At 63.2% G+C, this 20,295-nt stretch overlaps 1 protein-coding gene across 1 annotated transcript in view; it reads left to right on the top strand.

The window, feature by feature from the left end:
• The first annotated feature begins 9,726 nt into the window (after nucleotides 1-9,726).
• The window catches only part of LOC117643382 (octopamine receptor Oamb), a 63,944-nt gene continuing 53,375 nt past the window's right edge, over nucleotides 9,727-20,295 (top strand). The window contains exon 1 of the mRNA XM_034382240.1: nucleotides 9,727-9,888. The gene's annotated coding sequence lies outside the window, so the exon portion shown is untranslated. The remainder of the gene's footprint in view (nucleotides 9,889-20,295) is intronic.

Below are 20,295 nucleotides of genomic sequence, written 5' to 3' on the forward strand. Positions count from 1 at the left end.
CGGGGCGCCCCGCAGAGGGGAGGCAGAGCGACGAGAACGGTCTGCTGTCTGTACAGTATGTAAATTGGCGAATTGCGGCGTGTGCTTGGCGAAGTGTAATTCGGGGCGCGGGAACGAACACACAGTGGCGCGGCGGGGCACGGCGGGGGCGCGGGCCGCACCCTCGCTGCGGTCGGGCGGGGCTCGCCGCGAGCAGGGAGCGGCGCGCACTCCATCGAGTAGCGGCGTGGCGGCGCGAACCTTGCAAAGGAGGCGGCCGCGTATTCCCAAAAAGCAGACATCCAAAAACGCGACGTGGTTTTCATCTTTCCTTGTCCTCTGCAACAACGCGCGCCGCTGCTTCTCGCACTCAAGTAGTATAGCCTCGCTATGTAACAACAACAACTCCGGCAAATACACAAGCCCCCGCGCGGCGTGCTCAGCTTCGGGCGGCTCGGCTCGGCTTGCCGGAGCGCAGGCCTGTCGCCATACTATCGCACGGCCCGAATCGACGAGAGTTTATTTTGTTGGCGGAACTGTTGCCAACATCGGCGCTGCGATGCGTGGCGCGGTGCGTGGGGCGGTGCGGCACCACGCCACTGCCCACGTGACGCAAGGCACCGCACGGCACGAACGTGCGGAGTCTGCACTGGCACACTGTGTGGGTGTGCGTGCGTCGGTGTGTGTAGATGTGTATGTGTGTGTGTGTGTTGGTGTGTGTGTGTTGGTGTGTGTAGGTGTGTATGCGTGTTAGTTAGTGTAAACAAACACGGCGTCGTCCTTTTCTGGCGCGAGCGAGATACGTGAAAGAGGACCCCGCACCGCACCGCGGGGACAGCGGGAACGCAGGGACCCAGGGAGAGCACCGCGCCCTCGTTCTTTTCGGTAGTTATGCCGGCCCCGCAGACAGGCCTGCATCCGGCGCTGCCTGCTTACACCCTACACCGTGTATGTGCATAACAACCGCCCTGGCAACCAGCCCTGGCAACCAGCCCCAGCAACCAGCCCCAGCAAAGCAGCCCGAAGAAAAGAAGCGACTCGGTCTCACACAAGCGCACCGGGCACGGCGCGACCCTTGTTGCTTTTTTGCACAAGGATAATGCGGATACAAAGTTAGTCTGCCCAATTACTCCTGCAGGAGCTTCCCGTCATCTTTACGGCGTTCTTCGGGGCGGGGCGGGCTGGGGCTGGCTTGGGCTGGCTGGGGCGGGGTGCGGCGGGGTGGGGTGCCCGGCGCGCGTCCCGAGGGTGTTCTTCGCGGCGGGGTGTGGACTACTTGAAGGCTGTTCCCTGGGAAGGGGTTGAGAAAAAAGGAGGGCTCAGGCAGAGGTAAGAGAAGGCTGTGGAGGTCATTGGCGAAACGCGCTCGTAAAATGGACAATAAAAGAAACAAAGTGTTGGACACAGAGGGGCGTAATAAGCAGAACGTTTGGCTCGGATAGGTGCCGGGCAACGGCAAGGGGGGGGGGGGGCTGCTCAGCGGGAGGGGTAATCCGGTGTGTGCGGTATACGGGTATAGGGATTTTGGTCACCTGCGAGCGTCGCGGCCTTACGCGCCAATAAACTGAGTCACTGCGGTGCTGGTTGCGGAGGGGGCGGGGGTTCGTTGGTGCGGGGCGGTGCGGGGCCCCGCGCGGCGCGCAGCCAGGAAGGAGGCGGCGCTTTGGTTACATAGCCTGGCCCCGCAGCCGCGCTGCCGCCGCCCTGCCAGTCCGATCCCAGGGGCTTCGCACTGCGGGAATAGAATTGAATTTTGCAACCGTTCCGAGCGGCCACGGTCTGGCCACGTGCAAGCAGCAGACTGTTTACGAAGGGCGGTTCCATCCCTTCTCTCTCGCACTGGTGGGCAGAGCGACGAAACGGATCTGGTGGCTGGGTTCGTCGCCGGGCCCTGGCAGTGCCCTACTCGCGGCCTTGGCGCTGCGCTGCCCTTTGGCCTTCCCACGCATACCCGTTTCCCTCGCACTCGTGGAGCGTTCCGCGGGGTGCGAGAGAGACGAAGCGTGGAAGCGCCGCGGGCCTCGCGGCTCATTGGCTCCATCCCCGATCGGGCTGGCCGGCTGGCCGGTCGCGGCAGAGCGGCAGAGCCGGGCAGAGCGCTCAAAGGGCGCCCTAGACTCCGACGAAGTCCCGGCCCATAGGCCCCGATACGACCCCGACCCGGCCCCGACCCGGCCCCGACCTGGCCCCGACCCGGCCGAGACCCGGCCCCGACCCGGCCGAGACCCGGCCCAGACCCGGCAAAGACCCGGCCCAGACCCGGCCGAAGGGCCGGGCCGGCCGACACTCGGTCGCCCTATAGGGACCCGGCAAAGCCTTGGCCAAGCCCCGACAGAGTCCACCCGAGTCCGGCCAAGTCCGGCCACGGTGTAAGAGTGCGCCACCGGAAGAGTGGTCTCCCTACACCGTAAGTCCGGTGGAACCCGCCACAGTCCGGACTCACGGTGTAGGGAGACCACTCTTCGGGTGGCGCACTCTTACACCGTGGCCGGACTTGGCCGGACTCGGGTGGACTCTGTCGGGGCTTGGCCAAGGCTTTGCCGGGTCCCTATAGGGCGACCGGGTGTCGGCCGGCCCGGCCCTTCGGCCGGGTCTGGGCCGGGTCTTTGCCGGGTCTTTGCCGGGTCTCGGCCGGGTCGGGGTCGTATCGGGGCCTATGGGCCGGGACTTCGTCGGAGTCTAGGGCGTGGCTGAGAGGAGCCCATTAGGGCAAGCCAGCCGCGGGGCCGCGAGCGCCAGCGGTTCGCATCCTCTTTCTCTCTCGCGCGCACAGACTCGGTCAAGTTCTTCTGTCTCGCTCTCGCGCGGTGGCGGCGGCTCGCTCACGTGTCTAATGTCCATTAGCTGATGGGGTTGCCCTGCACGCGGCCAGCCAGACCGACGGGCCGGACCGGCCAGGCCTCTAAAGAGGCAGATGAATGAAGAGCTTCCGGCACTGCAAACACGCCAAGGAAATCAGCCATCCAGCGCCAATTTCTGTCTCACATTTGTCGCACGGAGACCGTGGAAAGTTTGGCCCTGCCAATGAATCGACAGACCGGCCAATAAGCCCTCGCGAAAGTGAAAGCCGAAACTGAGCGGATCACTGTAACTAGCGCGGCAAGCCGGGTGACGTCAACGTCGATCATGGCGTCATCGCCAATGGAGTTAAAGTCGTGTTGGGGCCACGGCAACAACTTCCCTCCTCGCCTCGCCGGCCAGGAACAGCGCCGTCGAGTGTATCGGCAATGAATGTTTCCGCCCCGGCACGGCACGGCACGGCACGGCGTCGTCGGGGCCGCCCGGGCAATCGAGAACTTTCCGCAACGACACAGGGGCCCTGAAAAGTAGTAGACTGCGGGTGAGGGATGGCTGTGTTTTCGTCAACTTTTCCATCCCTCGTGGGGCCGTGGAAAAGAAAAAGGGGCAGCCACCATGGCCCTGGCGGCGAGGCGGGGCGGGGCGGGGCGCCGCGACTGGTGATCTGTCTTGCGAGTGGCGCCGCCCGCGCCGCCGAGTCAGACCGGGATTATCATGACGCGGCTCGCCTTCTCTCTCTCTCTCTCTCTCTCTCTCTCTCTCTCTCTCTCTCTCTCTCTCTCTCTCTCTCTCTCTCTCTCTCTGCGCCTCGTTGAAAAGCGAGGTGAAGCTCGGCACGCCCCGTCGGCGGTGTGGCGCTCCTGGCATCGTTTCCAGGACCCGCCACCGCAGCGCCGCGCCCGGCGTGGCCGGGCGGCCCACACATCGGATCGGATCTGTGTGTCGTGTCGCGTCCTTTTGTCGGTCGCGAGGTGCTTTGAGCTCGCGGGGCTGCCGGGCGGACGCCGCGGCGCCGTGGGCGTCCTGGGGGACGAAAGGGTAATGGCAGGGAGGGGGTGCAGCTGAGCTGCGTCGCTAACGGCGCCCTCTTACCTATTTCCCCGCACCCCTTCCACTCCCCAACCCCTTTCACACCCCCCCCCCCTGCCGGCCTTGGCCCCTCATTCCCTCATCTCGCCATTGTCCTCCGCAGACAGCGGCGGCAGCAGACATATAGGTGGCAAATGCCCCTGCAGTGCCGTGGCCTGGCGTGGCCTGGCGTGGCCGCGCTGGCTATGCTGGCTTGTGCGCCGCTGCTCTGTTGTTGTCTGCTGTTGGCTCTGCCCGAGATAACGCGGACGCGCCGTCGTCGCAGAAAGAAAATTAGTGGCCTGGAGAGATGTCGCCGGGAAAACAATGTGTTGATGAGCCCGCTGTCCCGGTGCCGCCGTGCCGCCGTCGGGGAATATAAAAGGCTGCCGGGCGTGGCTGGCTGCGTGGCTGGAGTGCGGGGGCGCGGTGCGGGCGGAGCGCGGGGGCGCGACCACGTTGAGGGGGCGCTCGCTACCCGTGCTCGCGCTCGCCCACTCAGCGAGTCGCTCCGTCTCTCTCGCACTCATGGGGCGTCTCCTGAAGGTGCGAGAGAGACAGAGCGAGCGACGACTCTCGGAATCAGTCTGCTGTCCGCTAGTCTCCGGACGAGCGAGGCGCTTTATTGACCCGCCCCGACACTGGTTTAGCATCCCCGTAATCAGAGGGATTCGCCATGGATTCGCGGAGCCGCCGAACCGGAGCGGACCGGACCGCGACGGGGGTGACCGACCGTCCGGGGCCAGGCCGCCCCCGGCCGATCAGTCGTACAGCGATCTGTTCTTATTACAGATGACGACCTGGGCCTGGCCGGCGCCCGGCCGCGGCCTGGCCGGGCGGGGCGGACGGGACGGGTCAGGCCGAGGGCGCGGCCGGCGGACCGGGCCGCTCAGATCCCCAACAGACAGTGACGGATTGCCCCGATATTGGAATTCGCGTGGCCGTGGCGCCGTGGCCGTAGCAGTGCATGCCGCCGACCGTGCGCCGTGCGCCTCGCCCCCCGGATTGGATTATTTAAAGGTTAGCACGGCTGCCGCGCCGCCGCGCCGAACGGACGGAACCTGTTTTTGAATCGCTGTGCCGCGCTGCCGCGCTTTTTGCCACTGCGCCAACTTCGGGGCACGCCCCGCCCCCTCCCCCCCTCTCGGCCGCACACGTTAGAAGCGGCTTTTCTTTATTGGAAACAACGGCAAACTACTTCTGGAAGCTCTCTCCAAGTGGAGGGAGGGGCGCATTGATTCCGCGCGACGCGAGTTTGTTTTTGCGAAGAGGCGACGTGACGGTCTGGTCTGGCGGTGCGGCGCGGTGGCGTCCTCCACGGCCTCGACGGCCTCGACGTCGTCGTCCTTCCCGAGCGGCACGCCTGTCTCATCGCCGTCGCTGCCCTGCATCGATTCGTCCGGGCGAAAAAAAAATAAAAATCGGAGGAACCTGACGCGAGCCCTGTCTCGGTCGGCCAGTGCCAGGCATCGACGAGTAACTATGTTCGCCCTCTGAATGCGCCCGCATGCCTCTCCGCTGTAAATGCAGCATTTCAGTGGCGAGGGTTGTTTTTTAAGAGGGGAAGGGGGTTGGATGCTGGGAAAAAGAATTAGATAATAAAAAGCCACCGTGCTCTGTGCACTCTCTCTGGCAGGGTGGGGCCGCCCTGCCGCCCTGCCACCGCCACCCTGTCCCGCCTCGCTGGCGGCAGAAGTCTTCCCCCCGACGGCCACCCTGACGGGCAGCCCGGCCACTTGGGCACGTCCACGCCGTCCGCCAGTGGTTGTGCACAACGGCGCAGTGAGGCAAATTTGGAGCGGAGCGGAGGGGGTAGCCGCGACCGCCAGCGCCCTTCGACGGGCCCCTCAAGGAAGCGCCTGTCTCGGGGACACGCACTGCTTCGGGTGGTGAAGGAGCGCCGCCCTGCTGCAGATTGGTGTCAGCGTGGAGGGGCGTCCCGCCGTCATCCGCAGTCCCGGCGGGGTGCGATTGTTGAGGGGGTACACCCTCCCCTTTTCTCGACAGGCACAGCCAGGAACAGCCAGGCTCTGGCTCTGCGGCAGGGCCAACGCTTGAGGAAATCTGGAACGTCATTGAACGAAGGCGGGGATTGGCTGTAACACCGGGCGGGCCTGGTGGTGCGCAGTACCGCGCAGCACAGCCAGCTAGCCGACAAGCCGGGTCCCGCGGTCCGGGCCCCGCTCCAGGCCGCGCCGCTCCAGGCCGCGCCGCTCCAGGCCGCGCCGCTCCAGGCCGCGCCGCTCCAGGCCGCGCCGCTCCAGGCCGCGCCGCTCCAGGCCGCGCCGCTCCAGGCCGCGCCGCTCCAGGCCGCGCCGCTCCAGGCCGCGCCGCTCCAGGCCGCGCCGCTCCAGGCCGCGCCGCTCCAGGCCGCGCCGCTCCAGGCCGCGCCGCTCCAGGCCGCGCCGCTCCAGGCCGCGCCGCTCCAGGCCGCGCCGCTCCAGGCCGCGCCGCTCCAGGCCGCGCCGCTCCAGGCCGCGCCGCTCCAGGCCGCGCCGCTCCAGGCCGCGCCGCTCCAGGCGCGCCCCTCCAGCCGCGCCGCTCCAGGCCGCGCCGCTCCAGGCCGCGCCGCTCCAGGCCGCGCCGCTCCAGGCCGCGCCGCTCCAGGCCGCGCCGCTCCAGGCCGCGCCGGGCTCAACGGAGAAGCGGATTAGTCGCGTGGCGCACGCCTGAGTAGACGGGCACGACTTGCCTTCAGCAGCAGAAGCCTGCAGATGAAAACGGGTGCACTGCCGCCAACGCGGCCAACGCGGCCAACGCCCACGCCGGCTGCTATGCGCCCCGTGCTCCGTGCCCCGTGCCAGGCGGGCCGAATAAAAAGTAGTGCGTCGGATCGTCCGCTCGAGTTGTTTGGCGAGGCGCGCGCTGGCTGCCGCGTTGTTCGTGTTGTTCGACGAGTTGCTCGCGCTCATTGAAGGCCCCACTTCGCCCCGCTTCGCCGTGCTCCGCGGAGCAAGGCAGTCGTTCGAGAGGCCCACGCGAATCAGGTTCTGCCGATCGTCGGCGCGGTGCAGCGCGGCGAGCATGGCGCACTTGCTCTTCGCGGAACGAAGACTGAATAAAACAGCGACTGCCTGGACGTGACTTTGCTAAAGGACGTTCTGCTTTGCTCTGCTTTGGCCTGCTTTGGTGCGGCAGTGCGCGGCAAAAACCATTTTCCAGGAAATCCGACGCGGAAAAACGCGGGCAACGGCATTAGCGTCCGGTTCGACGCGGAGCTCCGTGTTTTTCCCCTCGGCGTGGGACGGCGTGGGACAGGGGCAGGCTGTCGCGTCGCTCTGCCTCTATCTCGCACCCCGGCAGGCCGGCAGGCCGCTGCACGTGCGCGAGAGAGACAGGGCGACGCTGCTCGGACTCCCGGGTCGGGTCGGGTCGGGTCCGGGGGCGTGCGCACATCGCCGCGACCCCCTCGCCGGAGGCTGAAGGCCGCTGAAGGCTGTGGGTTGAGCCGCCGAGTGCTGAGGGCTTACGGGGAGGACAGGGACGGCCAATCTAGATAAGGCTCTGCAGAGAAAATCTGTTACCAGCGAAAGCGGCCGAAAGCGGCCGAAAGCCCTACGTTTACCGGAGGGTCAGGCCCGGCACGGCCCCAATCATAATGGGGCCGTCTGCCTGCCTGCCTGCCTGCCTGCCTGCCTGCCTGCCTGCCGGCCTGCCTGCCGGCCTGCCTGCCTGCCTGCCTGCCTGCCTGCCTGCCTGCCAGCCTGCCTGCCTGCCTGCCTGCCTGCCTGCCTGCCTGCCTGCCTGCCAGCCTGCCTGCCTGCCTGCCTGCCTGCCTGCCTGCCTGCCCGCCTGCCCGCCTGCCTGCCTGGGCCAGCCACTCGAATAGGATGCACCCGCACGTAACGGGCTGGCCAGCACTAGCAAGGCAGCAGGCTCCCCTTCCTGGTACTCGCTCGCCGCGCGTCCTCTCCTTGCGAGCCGCCTCACTGCAAATCATTTTCCAAGCAGCGAGGACACACCAGAGGCCGCGGGGGCGGGGGCCTCGAGGGGGACCTCGGAAGGGCGGCGGCGCGGCGGCGCGGCCAGGGAGTGTTTTCAGCGATTCATCTTACAGGTGAAATTGCCTTACTCGCCGGAAATGTCAGTCTGGAACGAGAAATATGATGGGATTCCACGCTCCGCCCGTCCTGCCTCCCCCTCCCCCTTTCTCTGCCGCCAGCAGTGGTACTGATGCCCGGCTCAGCGGCACCCTTCAAGAAATGGAGCCACCTCCATAAATATGGAGGGGTATCGCCCTGCGCCCTGCGCCCGGCCCCGCCCGGCCATGGCCCGGAAAATGGACTGATGAATTTACTGGGATGGCCTGCGTTTTTCGTTAATGGATTCGTCGCGTCGCGACCCTCGCAAGTACCAACTTAACGGTTCTTTCGTCACAAAGCTCATCCTAGTTTCAGATAAACATTGGTGTCGCACTTGGGTGAGGAAGTTAGCGGCGGCCCCCCGTCGAACGACGGCGACGTCGACCACCGTCGTGATAGAAGGCAGACAGGCGGATGACAAAAACCGGAACTTGGGCTCGGCGCCACTTGTCCAACTTGGAGGAAGTGCGAATGTGTCAGCCAGCCACGGTGCGGCCGACTCCTGGAGGGAAAGGGGAGGGTACTCGAAGACGACATCCTCGTTCTTGCCGCGCGCTAACAACCACCAGTCCGCGACATTTCCTCCAGGCGGCTGTCCTGCGCCAGTGTCCTGGCTGGCAGGCCGACGTGCCGAAGTGACATCGCGGCATGTGTTCGGCCCGCCGCACTGCGCAGGCAGGCAGCAGGCAGGCCAGCAGGACGCCCGCCAACTCATCCAAGACAGATTTCCAGCTTCCAGCCGCCTGCGCTGCAGAGGCTTCAGGCTTCTCTGACGATGGCTTCCCGCAGAGCCCGCCCGGACTGCGCAGTGCGCACTCGCTTACTCACACCACAATCTCTCGCAGTCTCTCTCTCTCTCTCTCTCTCTCTCTCTCTCTCTCTCTCTCTCTCTCTCTCTCTCTCTCTCTCTCTCTCTCTCTCTCTCTCTCTCTCTCAATCACACTAACATCCACACACGCTTGCGCTCACACACAAACATACACACACGAGCACTAGGCGTTGATATCGCCACTCCCCGCTGCGACGCCAGCGCGTCGCCACTCACACACAGGTTATGAGCAAACATACAAAACCCTCCCAGAAAGGCAGGCAAACGGCCTCGGGGCTGCGAGGAGAGCACACTGACACCGCACAGTGTTTCTTCGCTCTCTGTCACTCTCTCTCCTTTGCGGGGCGCGCGACGAGAGAGAGAGAGAGAGAGAGAGAGAGAGAGAGAGAGAGAGAGAGAGAGAGAGAGAGAGAGAGAGAGAGAGCGACAGCTGGAGCGCCTGCGAGGTAGGCACAGTGCGGCGGTGCAGCGCTCGCGCGCGCGGCGGGTCGCCTACCCGTCGCATGGCAGGCGCTCCTTGGCCGCGCGAGGCGCGCGAGGCGTGCGCACCTCGGCGCCGACGCTGACGCCGAGGGCCGAGGCCACGCCAGTCCTGAGCATCATGACGTTGGCAAGGGTGGCGTGTGGGCACCTTGGGACGGTTTGGACCCCGGGCCGGAGGGGCCGCCGGGGCCGGAGGGGCCCCGGGCGTCGTGAGGGGGCCGCATGGAGGGGCGGCGGGGGCGTCCGGCGGCGTGGCGTAACCCTCGACGGCGGGGCGGCGCTCAGTTGGCCGCGAGCCGCCGACGGGGGTAGTCCCAAGCCGAGCCGAAGCGAGCCGACCGCGCCTGGCGCCGAGCCGAGCGCCCCGCTGCCGCGGCCGACGCGAAGCACGCGAAGTCGAGCACGTCGGAGGCCCTCCGCCCCCCGGCCGCCTCCCGCCTCCCGCCTCCCGCCTCCCGGTGCCGCTCGTGGCAACTTTCCCCGCGGACTGTTCTTGACCGCCTGGCACCTGGCGCCTCCCTTCGGCCCCGTCGACGCGATGGGCGCCGCGGCGTGTCTCCGCGACACGGGGCAGCCGTAGCCCTCCACTCCACTGCACGCAGCCAGCGCAGCCCAGCAATGGATACGCAGGGCAGCGTGGCCGGCCAGGTAATTACACAGTGCACCGCCCGCACCGCCTGGAGAGGCTCGTGCGCCTCGCCTCGCGGCCCCGAGACCCTCCGACGGGGAGGACCGTAAATTCGGATTTGAACCGAACCCCGCCGGGACGCGTCAAGTCGAACCGCCCGCACACACACACTCGCACAAGCGCGCACACACACACCACGCGTACCAACATATTCATGTACACAGGTGTGGTGAGATGATATAGTGCCGGACCCAACCTCTTCTCGTGAGTGTGCTTGCGCGTGTGTGTGTGCGTGTATTTGTGGCATATTGCTGCAGTGTTGCTGCCGTGAGTAGAAGAGCTTCCCCACTGCGGTTGTTGTGCGTCACTCTCCCCGAGGCGTTTAACGCGCGAATCGCCTGTTGCGGTCATTTTAATTTATTCCCCGACACATCTTTTTATGTCGATTATCCTAATAGCCGGCTCGGCTCGCCTGCCGCCCCTTTTCCCTGTCGGGGGATGAATATCGACAAGCCCTGTGAAGGGAGACAGGGAAATTTTCGTTAGATCAACTTTTCCTTTTTCTTGTCCGCGCGGCCGCGCCGTCGGTCTGTCTCTCTCGCACCCCTGCGGAAGGGCGCCAGTGGGAGAGAGACAGAGAGAGGCGGCAGCATTGTTCCGGATCAGTCGGCTGGCGAGGGTGTGTCGGATCAAAAGGGTATGGCGCCGGCCTGAAAATAGCCTTGTGACTGGACATGGACATCGATTGCCCTGCGAGTCACTGCGGAGTCATCGGGCGGGGCGGGGCGGGGTGGGGCGGGGACGCCAGTCAGGCGGAGAGCGAAGCCGTGTAACCGGTATGCAAATCGCTGTGGGGTGCATCCAGGGCGGGGCGGTGTGGTGCGCGGTGTGGTGCGGTCGACAGGGCGGCGCTGCCACGCACAGACACAATCCGAAACGGCTGTTTCTGCCGTTTATCCACGACACTGCCCGCTCTTTCTGGCGCGCCCTTAAGGGCGGTAACGGAACTGGCACAAGCTAGCGTTACAGTAACTCCTCACATTCAAGCCACAGATAGATTCTCCTTTATTCGTCCGCCGTTTTGAGGTTGTTGGTGATCGTTCCATTGGACGCGATTTGAGGTAGGTGCGACGTACAGGTCCAGCACGCTTCCGCGACCATGCGGGCTAAAGTTTGGTGCCTTCGGTTTTCTGAACCCTCTTCATCCTTACTTTCCAATCGGTGGCGCTTTGCCGCGGCTCGGCTTGACGCGAGCGCCCTGCCCGCCTTCTCATTTCCTTGGGGCGACCCGAGGGTGCCTCTCCGAAGCCCCAGGGTTGCGGGCGGCGCCACGCGCACACCCGCCCACAAGGATGTCGTGTACGCTACACTGGTGGTGCATTGCTGCATCGCCAAGGGGCCGAAGATGCTGAAGGGGGCCGCTCCCCTGCTCGCTGCAGACGCCGATACCCCCCCCCCCCGGGCCCAAGGGCGGGGCGGGGCGGGTGCGCCTTTTGGCTGTGCAGTGATGCCTGCCTGCCGCTACCAGCCGCTGGATGCGGTCGCTGCTTTCCTGTGGGAAGCCTGACCGCGGCGGTGGCGCGCAAAAGAAGGACCCGAGACGTTGCACCGCGTCGCGCCCTCCCGCAGTCGGAAGCACATAACTTGGCGCGACGCTCGCCGCGGCGCCACCGTGGCGCGGCACCCAGTCCTGGCCGGCCCGCCCGGACCGACTCGAGCAGAAGTCATATTTTACGATCACTGTCAAAAAGCCTGGCACAAGCGATTCGGACGTTGAAACCGAAAAGGTGCGCGGCAAAGGCCCGGCGGCGATTTATGGCCACGCCGATTGCACGCCGGTGGGAAAAGGGAGACAAAAACAAAAAAAGGGGTGGTCTTTTATTTTTGTTTTCCGTGTCATTTTGCGCAGACGAATCTGCAGGCGGCGTGTGAGCGTGCATTTACTCCATCGCCCCCGGTAATGATACCCTGGGGAAGATGTCGCTGTGGTGGCCGTTTGAGGGAAGATTGAGAGAGGGAGAGGGGAGGGGAGGGGGTTTTTGTCTGCTATAGTGTACGGAGAGCAATGTAGGAAGCACCCGTAAAATGGAAAAGTTCAACCCTTTTTTTGTTTCTGTTTTTTTTTTTTTTGCGTTATTTGTTTGAATGGTTATGTTTGTTTTTGCAAAGCAGGGTGATTCTGTTTCGCATTCGCGGCATCGCGTCGACCGCTTGCGCTCCATAACCGAAGCCGTATCACTCCCCAAATGACACAGCACACCTGCTGTCATGAGGCGAGTAATCCACTCGCCGGAAACACGCGCACGCACACGCCAAAAACAGAGAGGACAAAAAGAGAGAGGGAGACATGTCATGGAGTCCCGTTCCCTGGAATCCCATTGAAGGTGCCGCTGGTATTAGTGAAATGGATTGGTGGAATGTTTGATGTGATTGGAGGTCGGATAGAAGAAGGCACGAGCGGTACCAGGGATGGCGCCGTCCTTGGGAGCTGCTGCCCGTGTGGCTTTCAGTTTCCACCGGTGAACGAAAGCGAACGGCAATTTTTTGTTGTGTGTGTGTGTGGGTGAGTGGGGGTGTGCATGTGTGTGAGTCTATATCCCTCGTGGGGAGACTTCCCCACTGCACGAGGCGCGCCCATTTCCCATCTAATTTTAATTGACTTTCGCTGCCCCGCTTGCACCTGCATGCAGCCCGCCCAATCATGCGCTAGAGTCGGCGGCTTCCCGCGCGGCCTAGCCTGGCCTAGCCTCGTCCCGGGCGTGCTTGCCACAGCGTCCTCGTCACGGTGCGATCGTCACAGCGCGCTCGTCACAGCGCGCTCGTCACGACGTGCTCGTCACGGCGTATAGGTCACAATGTTCTCGTCTCGTCACGGCACGCTTGTTGCGACGTGCTCGTCGCGACGTTCTCGTCACGGCGCGCTCGTCACGCCACCGTTACCTTCGTCACGCCAACGTCATTGAAACGTCACGACTTTCGTGCCACATGGTGTGCCCATCGATTTGGACTGGGTCGCACGGCGCGGGGCGCGGGGCATGAGGCGCGGGGCTCCGATGACGCCGCCGAGTTGGTCTGTGTGCCGCCGAGCCGCGCCGAGCCGCGCGGGCCACGCAGGCCTTCCGGGCGGGTCGGCATGGATTAGAGGAGCCCCTGCAGGCCCTCGGCCAGCGGCCATCGGCTAGGGTTCGATGGCCGGCCGGGCTGCCTGCCCCGACGACCGTCCCCACGACTCCAGTCAGCGCCCGGAAAAAAATGGCCAACTCCCTGGAGGCCAATGGCTGTGCGCCTCAGTCCTTCTGCCAGTAGCATAGCAAGGCCGGGGCACCCCGAAGTGTCCTTCAGGCTCACAGTCCTGCAGCCCGGCGGCGTGGTCGTGGCGCGATCCGAGGGTCGCGTGGTCGCCAGTGGGCGAGCACTACCTGCGCCACCACAGACAGAACCACTTTACTCATCCATACCCTGTCCGATGTGGCACGGCCACTGATGACCCGCCGCCAACTATCGATGAAGTTTCGCAGCCCCCACCCTCATTCACGTGCTCGCTCGCGCTCTCTCTCTCTCTCTCTCTCTCTCTCTCTCTCTCTCTCTCTCTCTCTCTCTCCCTCACACACACACACACACACACACACAGCTGGCTCACGGCACTCGACGGCGCCCAGTCCAAGACACTTGAAGCCTTCCCCAGCACTCGGCGTGCCGTGAAGTAGTGCCGGTATTGCGGGCTGCGGGGCGTAAATTGGCACCTTGACGTCACCGCCCGGTAAAGACAGGCCAGCTTTCCGAAGGGGATAGTTTCGTCGCTCTGTCTCGCTCGCACTCGTGGGGCTTCACGAAGGGGTGTGACAGAGAGGCTGGGGGTCACGTGCTGCAGGCGCGCCCCGCGTGGGGCCCCCGCCAAGGCCCCTGCAATGACGTCTCGTCGTCTCGGCTTTCGCTGCGCGGCGGGGCGGGCGCGGCGTGGGCACGGCGTGGGCGCCTCCAAACCGTTTTGCCGCTTAGCTCGCGACTCTCGAGATGGCGTGGAGGACGCCCGCGTCGCGACTCGAAATAATCTGACTGCTTCATTTTTCATGGCCCCTGAGCGAAGCGACCGAAGAGCGCCGAAGCGCGACTCGGTCGTCGGCGTCGTCACAGCTATTTGCCATGAAAGATTCATCGGGTGGAGTAGCCGGCCGTGTAGCCGAACCGCCGCTACACAAGCCGCGTACCGCCGAGCCGCCTCCACCGAGCAACTTGTCTGTCTGACTGACTCGCCGAGTACATCGGGACGTGTGATTGGCAGCCGCTGCTAACTAGGGCCGTGCCGTCACCGTTGCCATTGTGCTTTGCCTTGCCGTTGCCTTGGCGTTGCGGGCGGTGCGTTTGCGCGTGCCTGGCACGCTCGGCGATAGCCAGAAAAGGAAAGTGGAAAGAAAATGCCGCGGTGGAAGGGGTAAGGGGTCAACCCGTCGCTGCACTCGTCGTGTTGCTCAATAAAGGAAAGTGGGGAGGGAGTGCCGGCAATCGTTTATCAGAAGCGGAACTGGGGCTGGAGGCCTTAGCCTTTTTGGCGAGCGAGCTCGGTCTCTCTCGCACCGCCGCGGCTCGCCCCGGGCGTGCGAGAGAGGAAGCACTCCCGTTCGGAACGCGGCTGCTGCAGGCCGTGGCGTGTCGGCGCTGCGTCAATAATTCACCTCAAGTTTCCCCTTGGCTGTTGCTGCTGCTGAGGGAAGGGGCTTTGAGGGACTTTATTATTTCGGCCAGGTCAACCCGCCACATCGTTTGCGATTAGCATTTGTTTCCGGGGTGGGGGGCAGCCAAGCGGCGCCGGGCAGCGCCGGGCAGCGGCAAGGGAGAGTGTCGCCCAGGATGGCGTTTTGGAGTCCGCTCGACAGCTCGGGGCTGTCGGGGCGCAGGGCCCGCCTGCTCGCGTGTTTCCCGAAAACGGCTGCAGACTCGTGCCGAGTCACTTCCGTCGCTCTGTCCCTCTCGCACTCATGGGGAGTCCCACAAAGGCGCGAGAAAGACAGAGCGACGAAAGCAACGCCCGTCTGTGTTTGCTCACCATTTTTTTTTGACGGGGTAATGGCTGGGCGCGGGGCAGTTATTAACCCATCAGGCGCGGCGCATAGGGGCCCGAAGGCTTGCCCGAAGGCTTGCCCGAAGGCTTGCCCGAAGGCTTGCCCGAAGGCTTGCCCGAAGGCTTGCCCGAAGGCTTGCCCGAAGGCTTGCCCGAAGGCTTGCCCGAAGGCTTGCCCGAAGGCTTGCCCGAAGGCTTGCCCGAAGGCTTGCCCGAAGGCTTGCCCGAAGGCTTGCCCGAAGGCTTGCCCGAAGGCTTGCCCGAAGGCTTGCCCGAAGGCTTGCCCGAAGGCTTGCCCGAAGGCTTGCCCGAAGGCTTGCCCGAAGGCTTGCCCGAAGGCTTGCCCGAAGGCTTGCCCGAAGGCTTGCCCGAAGGCTTGCCCGAAGGCTTGCCCGAAGGGCGAACTTGCCCGAAGGCTTGCCCGAAGGCTTGCCCGAAGGCTTGCCCGAAGGCTTGCCCGAAGGCTTGCCCGAAGGCTTGCCCGAAGGCTTGCCCGAAGGCTTGCCCGAAGGCTTGCCCGAAGGCTTGCCCGAAGGCTTGCCCGAAGGCTTGCCCGAAGGCTTGCCCGAAGGCTTGCCCGAAGGCTTGCCCGAAGGCTTGCCCGAAGGCTTGCCCGAAGGCTTGCCCGAAGGCTTGCCCGAAGGCTTGCCCGAAGGCTTGCCCGAAGGCTTGCCCGAAGGCTTGCCCGAAGGCTTGCCCGAAGGCTTGCCCGAAGGCTTGCCCGAAGGCTTGCCCGAACCCGGAGGGCGCACTGCCCACAAGCGAGGCGATCCTCCACCCGATTGCCGCCTCACCTTATCGGTGTACATGGTGTTCGGCAGCGCCGCGTCCGGCTGTCCTTGCTGCGAGGGCGTCCCGTCGAGTAGTCAACGGGTGGAAAACATGCAGAGAAAAATGTGCTCAGTCACGTTTACAAGGGGATAGTTTTCTATTAAAATGTTTGCCAAGAAATCCTTTGTTTTCTCCTTGTGAAACCAATATTTCAAGCTCTTAAGTTTCATTTAACCTAAGGTTAAAATGGATTTTTGGTGTTATTTTTCCACTGTATTTGGTTTCCGTCTCACCCTCATCGCACTGCATTGACTTTACCTGACGCGGCCAGCTGGCGACACTCTTCTGGTGGCGCGGTCAGTGCCGCGGAAGCCACCGCGGGTGCGACGGGGCTGGGCTGCGACCGTGCCTGCGGCCGTGCCTGCGGCTCCCCCACCCATCCGATTCTAATCAGCTCAAGCGATTTGCCATTCGCTTCTCCCTCAACCGCTCTGCGCCACAATCAACCAGCGATTAGGCAGTGGGATGGATGTGCGCCAATGTAATCAAAGCGCAGGTTGGGCCCGGCCCGGCCCAGCCCGGCCTTCCTGGCCCCGCACATCAAGACCCTCACGTTGCAGAGCGGACCCTCTCCATCTTACTCAATTACTGTCCCTGCTGCCCCTGCTCTGCGAAGACTGATCATCCGCGGGAAAAGCTTTTCTCTCCATACGCCGGGCGCGCTTTATTCGCTCCAAAATGTCAAAGTTGGTGAAAAGATAGGGATGATAATTCTCCCGCCGAAAGAGAAACAAAGCAAATAAAAGTGGAGAGGACGACGAGGCGGGCGATATCTGGGCGACGCAGCTGGAGTGCGGGGCGCGCATTTCATTTTCCTACACGCTCCGATCGCCTCCGCAGCTGTACTGCCCCAGGCCCAGGCCCAGGCTCTGGGTCTCGATCACACTTTTGCCCCGAGCGGCGCCATGGCTCAGGAGTCGCTCCAGCCTGCCTCCAGCCCGCCTCCAGCCCGCCTCCAGCCCGCCTCCAGCCCGCCTCCAGCATGCTCCAGCCGGCAGCCGCTCGGCTCCCATGCAGAGCTTCTCCCTCCTCCTGGCCGCGCCTTGGTGCCGGCAGCAGCCTTGGCTTCGGTAAACTCGCGTGAGTACCGGCCGTGTGGTTCAAGGCTGCGGACCTTTAGAGCAGCATAAAGAGGATGTCACTGAATAGCAAGAGGTTCGTGGAAGGGGGAGGGGCGCCCACGGCCTGGACGGCCTGGACCACGGTGTAGTCTCTGCCGCGTCTCCCTATCAAGCAAGCGTTTATCACGCTGGTCAGCAATAAACCAACAAACATGACCCACTTACTACTTTAAACTGATATTTATAGGCGAGTTTTCTGTCGGGTGATGAGGGCGAGGCAAGCACTTCTTCCTCGCTACAGCCGGGGGAGGAATCTGGAAAAAGGACGAGGAATACTTTTTATTGTATCTCTGCCCGAGGCGAAAAAGAAGTCGAATGAGAACTCCCGGGCTGAGTCCGGTCATTATAAGTTGCTTCGAAAGCGCGTGAAGGCGGGGGAGTGGGCGGGGATGGGGAAGAAGGCTTCAGTGTGTGTCCGAGACAGTCCTCAGCCCAGGCCACGCCCCGAGCACGGCCCCAGAGCTTTGCCAGCAGAAAAGCGGCTCACAAACACCCTCGGAAGCTGCTCATTTGGCTGGCGCTTTACAAGTAGCGCAGTGAGCCGAGGCCCCGGCCGGCGGGTGAAAGCAAGGGCTGGGATGCCAGGCCCCACCGCCGTCTTTACACTCCCGTTTTTAGCTCCAAGGTAGAAGCGGTGCCGCGAAGCCGCGACGCCGCCAACGCCACAAGGGCGCACGAGAGCGAGGGAGCGCGCTGCTTAGTTGCCGCTTGCGTCCGTTACCGACCATCCATCCTCCGAGGGAAACTGACTGGAACCAGATCGGCTAATAAGTCGGCTGGCGTTCGGGAAAGGGTGCGCGTCGTGCAGACCGGCCCCACTCACGTCCGTATGCGCACGCCCCGCACGCCCCGCACGCCCCGCACGTCCGCATCATGGGGCCGCCAATCTTGTATTCCACGCGCGGACGCGCGGCGAGCCTTGTGTGCCCCTTTGTGTGTGTGTGTGCGAGCGTGTATCTTAGCTGGTATGAGGCAGTGAATGAAAGACACAGGTGTACATTATGGCCCCACCTGACGCCATCTACGACATGGATTTTAAACAGAAACCTTTTCGTTTCAAATTCAGGCAGTAGTATAGATGCATCCTCGTTGCGGGCTGCCAGTTTGATTCCCCATCGTGAGTAGTATGGATGCCCCCTTGTTGCGGGTCACCATTTTGATTCCCCGTCGTGAGTAGTATGGATGCCCCCTTGTTGTGGGCGCCATTTTGATTCCCCGTCGTGAGTAGTATGGATGCTCCCTTGTTGCGGGTCGCCATTTTGATTCCCCATCGTGAGTAGTATGGATGCTCCCTTGTTGCGGGTCGCCATATTAGAGTTGCGGTTAATGAAAGGAGCTGCGTAATGGAGCCGTTTCAACCTTTCTGACACTGCCGTGGACCTTGCCAACCACGGCCACAACTTCGCATAGTTCGCTTACGGCCAGCAGACACCTCACCGCATTCCGCACAGATTTAGCGGCCAAGATAATGGCAGCAAAGAGGGAGGGGGAGAGAGGGAGCAAGATAGTGCCTCGAGTCGACCTCGGAGCAGGCACGGTGGGACCTGCTGGCCTAGAACCAACCCTCTCCCCCCCCTTTTCCCTTGCACAGCCCCTGCCCTGCCTTGTCTTGCTATCGGTCGCGCGGGGCTCTGCCTAGGCTGGGCTGCGCTTCGCTTGCCCTAGTGGCGTGGTATTTCCGGCTCCGACGCTTTCGTGGCGGTAAATTCAAATTAGTCGCGCCACGCGGCTGGGCGTCATATTTACAATTAGGCTTCATTTGCGTGGAAAGTTGTTTTTGTGCAGTTTCGTCAGGAATCCGGTTTCAGAGAAGGGAGGAAAATAATCAAGTTTACTTCGTATTATCATGTTTGCACTTTGTGGCTGTTACTGAGACATCCCTTACTGAGAATAAAATATACACAAAATAACACATGCTATGGAATGGATTTAGCGCTTCCTACCTCCGAACGTATTTGCGAATTTTACCCGAATATTGTGTATGCATGCGAAATTTTTTCGAAAAATAAACAAAGTAGGATATCTTTGGCCATTGTTGTGCCGGCACTCGTGTCGGTGCGCAAACAAACTGGCGTGTTGCCAACAATGGCCTTGCGCCCTCTGACGGAAAAAGAAAATACTGTTCCTGTGCGTGTTTGTTTCGCATTGCGACCAGGCAGCCCACGCACTCACACACACATACACTCACATACATGCGCGCGCACACACACACACACAAACACACACAAAAACTCTCAAAACACACACATGCTGGTGTGTGCTCAAATCCGTCACTTTTGCCGCCAAAAACTTTTCTACCGACACAAAAAAAAAGTCGCGTTTCACCGCTGTCTTTTGCAGCAAAAAATCCCCTCCCTTACTGTTGTCGAGGTACTATCTCGAGGGTCGGTGGGGTTCGCTCCGTGGCGTCGGCCCCACACCTTGACTTCAACTAGCCTCTGCCCCGATTGAATACCGCCGCGCAGTGGCGGCTCCGTTTGTCCCTCCGTCCCCCCGTCGAGAGGGAGCGAGATGGGGAGAGATTAGGGGAGAGAGAAACGGAGAGAGGGACAGGGAGAAGAGGGACGGGACTGGAAGGGTTTCCTCGAAACGAAGAGAGTATCGAGCAGACAAGATGGTCGGGGGAGAGGGGGGAGGGGGAAGAGGGGACAGGAAGCGGTACCGAGGGGCGGGTCGCTCAAAAGGGCCTAACGCGTGGCTGCGTCCAAAGCCTTAGTTCGATACAGCACCCCGAAAGACCCGCGCCGCGCAGGGCGACCGCCACCGCGGCGAACGAAACAAACACATTTCGGACTCGGATTGTAGGTATGAAAATTAATGTTGGATGAGAGAGAAGTTGTCGAGGAGGCCTGTCTTCCTTCCACCGTGCATGGCTGGCCTTTGGTCGGCCTTTATTTGTGTTTTCAAAACAAGGCGGTAACTTAGTTTCGGCGCGAGTTCGGCTAGCGCCGCCAGCGGCAGCCTGGACGTGCTGTATCCCGGAGAAGAACAAGAAGGGCCGGGCCTGCTCGGCCTGGCCGGCTTGCCCCTCACGTCGCTTAGGGCTGCGTCCCCGCGCCGCGGGGCGAGAGGAGAAGCGGGTGGCGCCGACGGCCACTATGAGTTGCTAACAAGTGCTAACCAACCAGACCGGCCGGGCGGCGGAGCGGAGCGCGGAGCGGGGCGAGGGCGCCGCGACCCTGCCCAGTTACCTGAGGAAGGCCATGCCGCAGCACCGCATGCCGGAGAAAAAAAGTTCCGCCAAGGCAAGCTTAGCAAAGCGGTCTTGCCGTGGACCGGCCGGGGAGGCCGGGCAGAGAGGGGGCAAGGAGGGAGGGGGTGGCTGTGAGGAGTGGGGACTGGCGCGGCGAGGCGGCGTGGCGGCGCAGGCGACGACGAACGACGAACGACGAACGACGAACCACGACCATGCAGTC

This window comes from Thrips palmi, unplaced genomic scaffold, assembly GCF_012932325.1.
Source record: "Thrips palmi isolate BJ-2018 unplaced genomic scaffold, TpBJ-2018v1 HiC_scaffold_1, whole genome shotgun sequence".
NCBI lineage: Eukaryota > Metazoa > Arthropoda > Insecta > Thysanoptera > Thripidae > Thrips > Thrips palmi.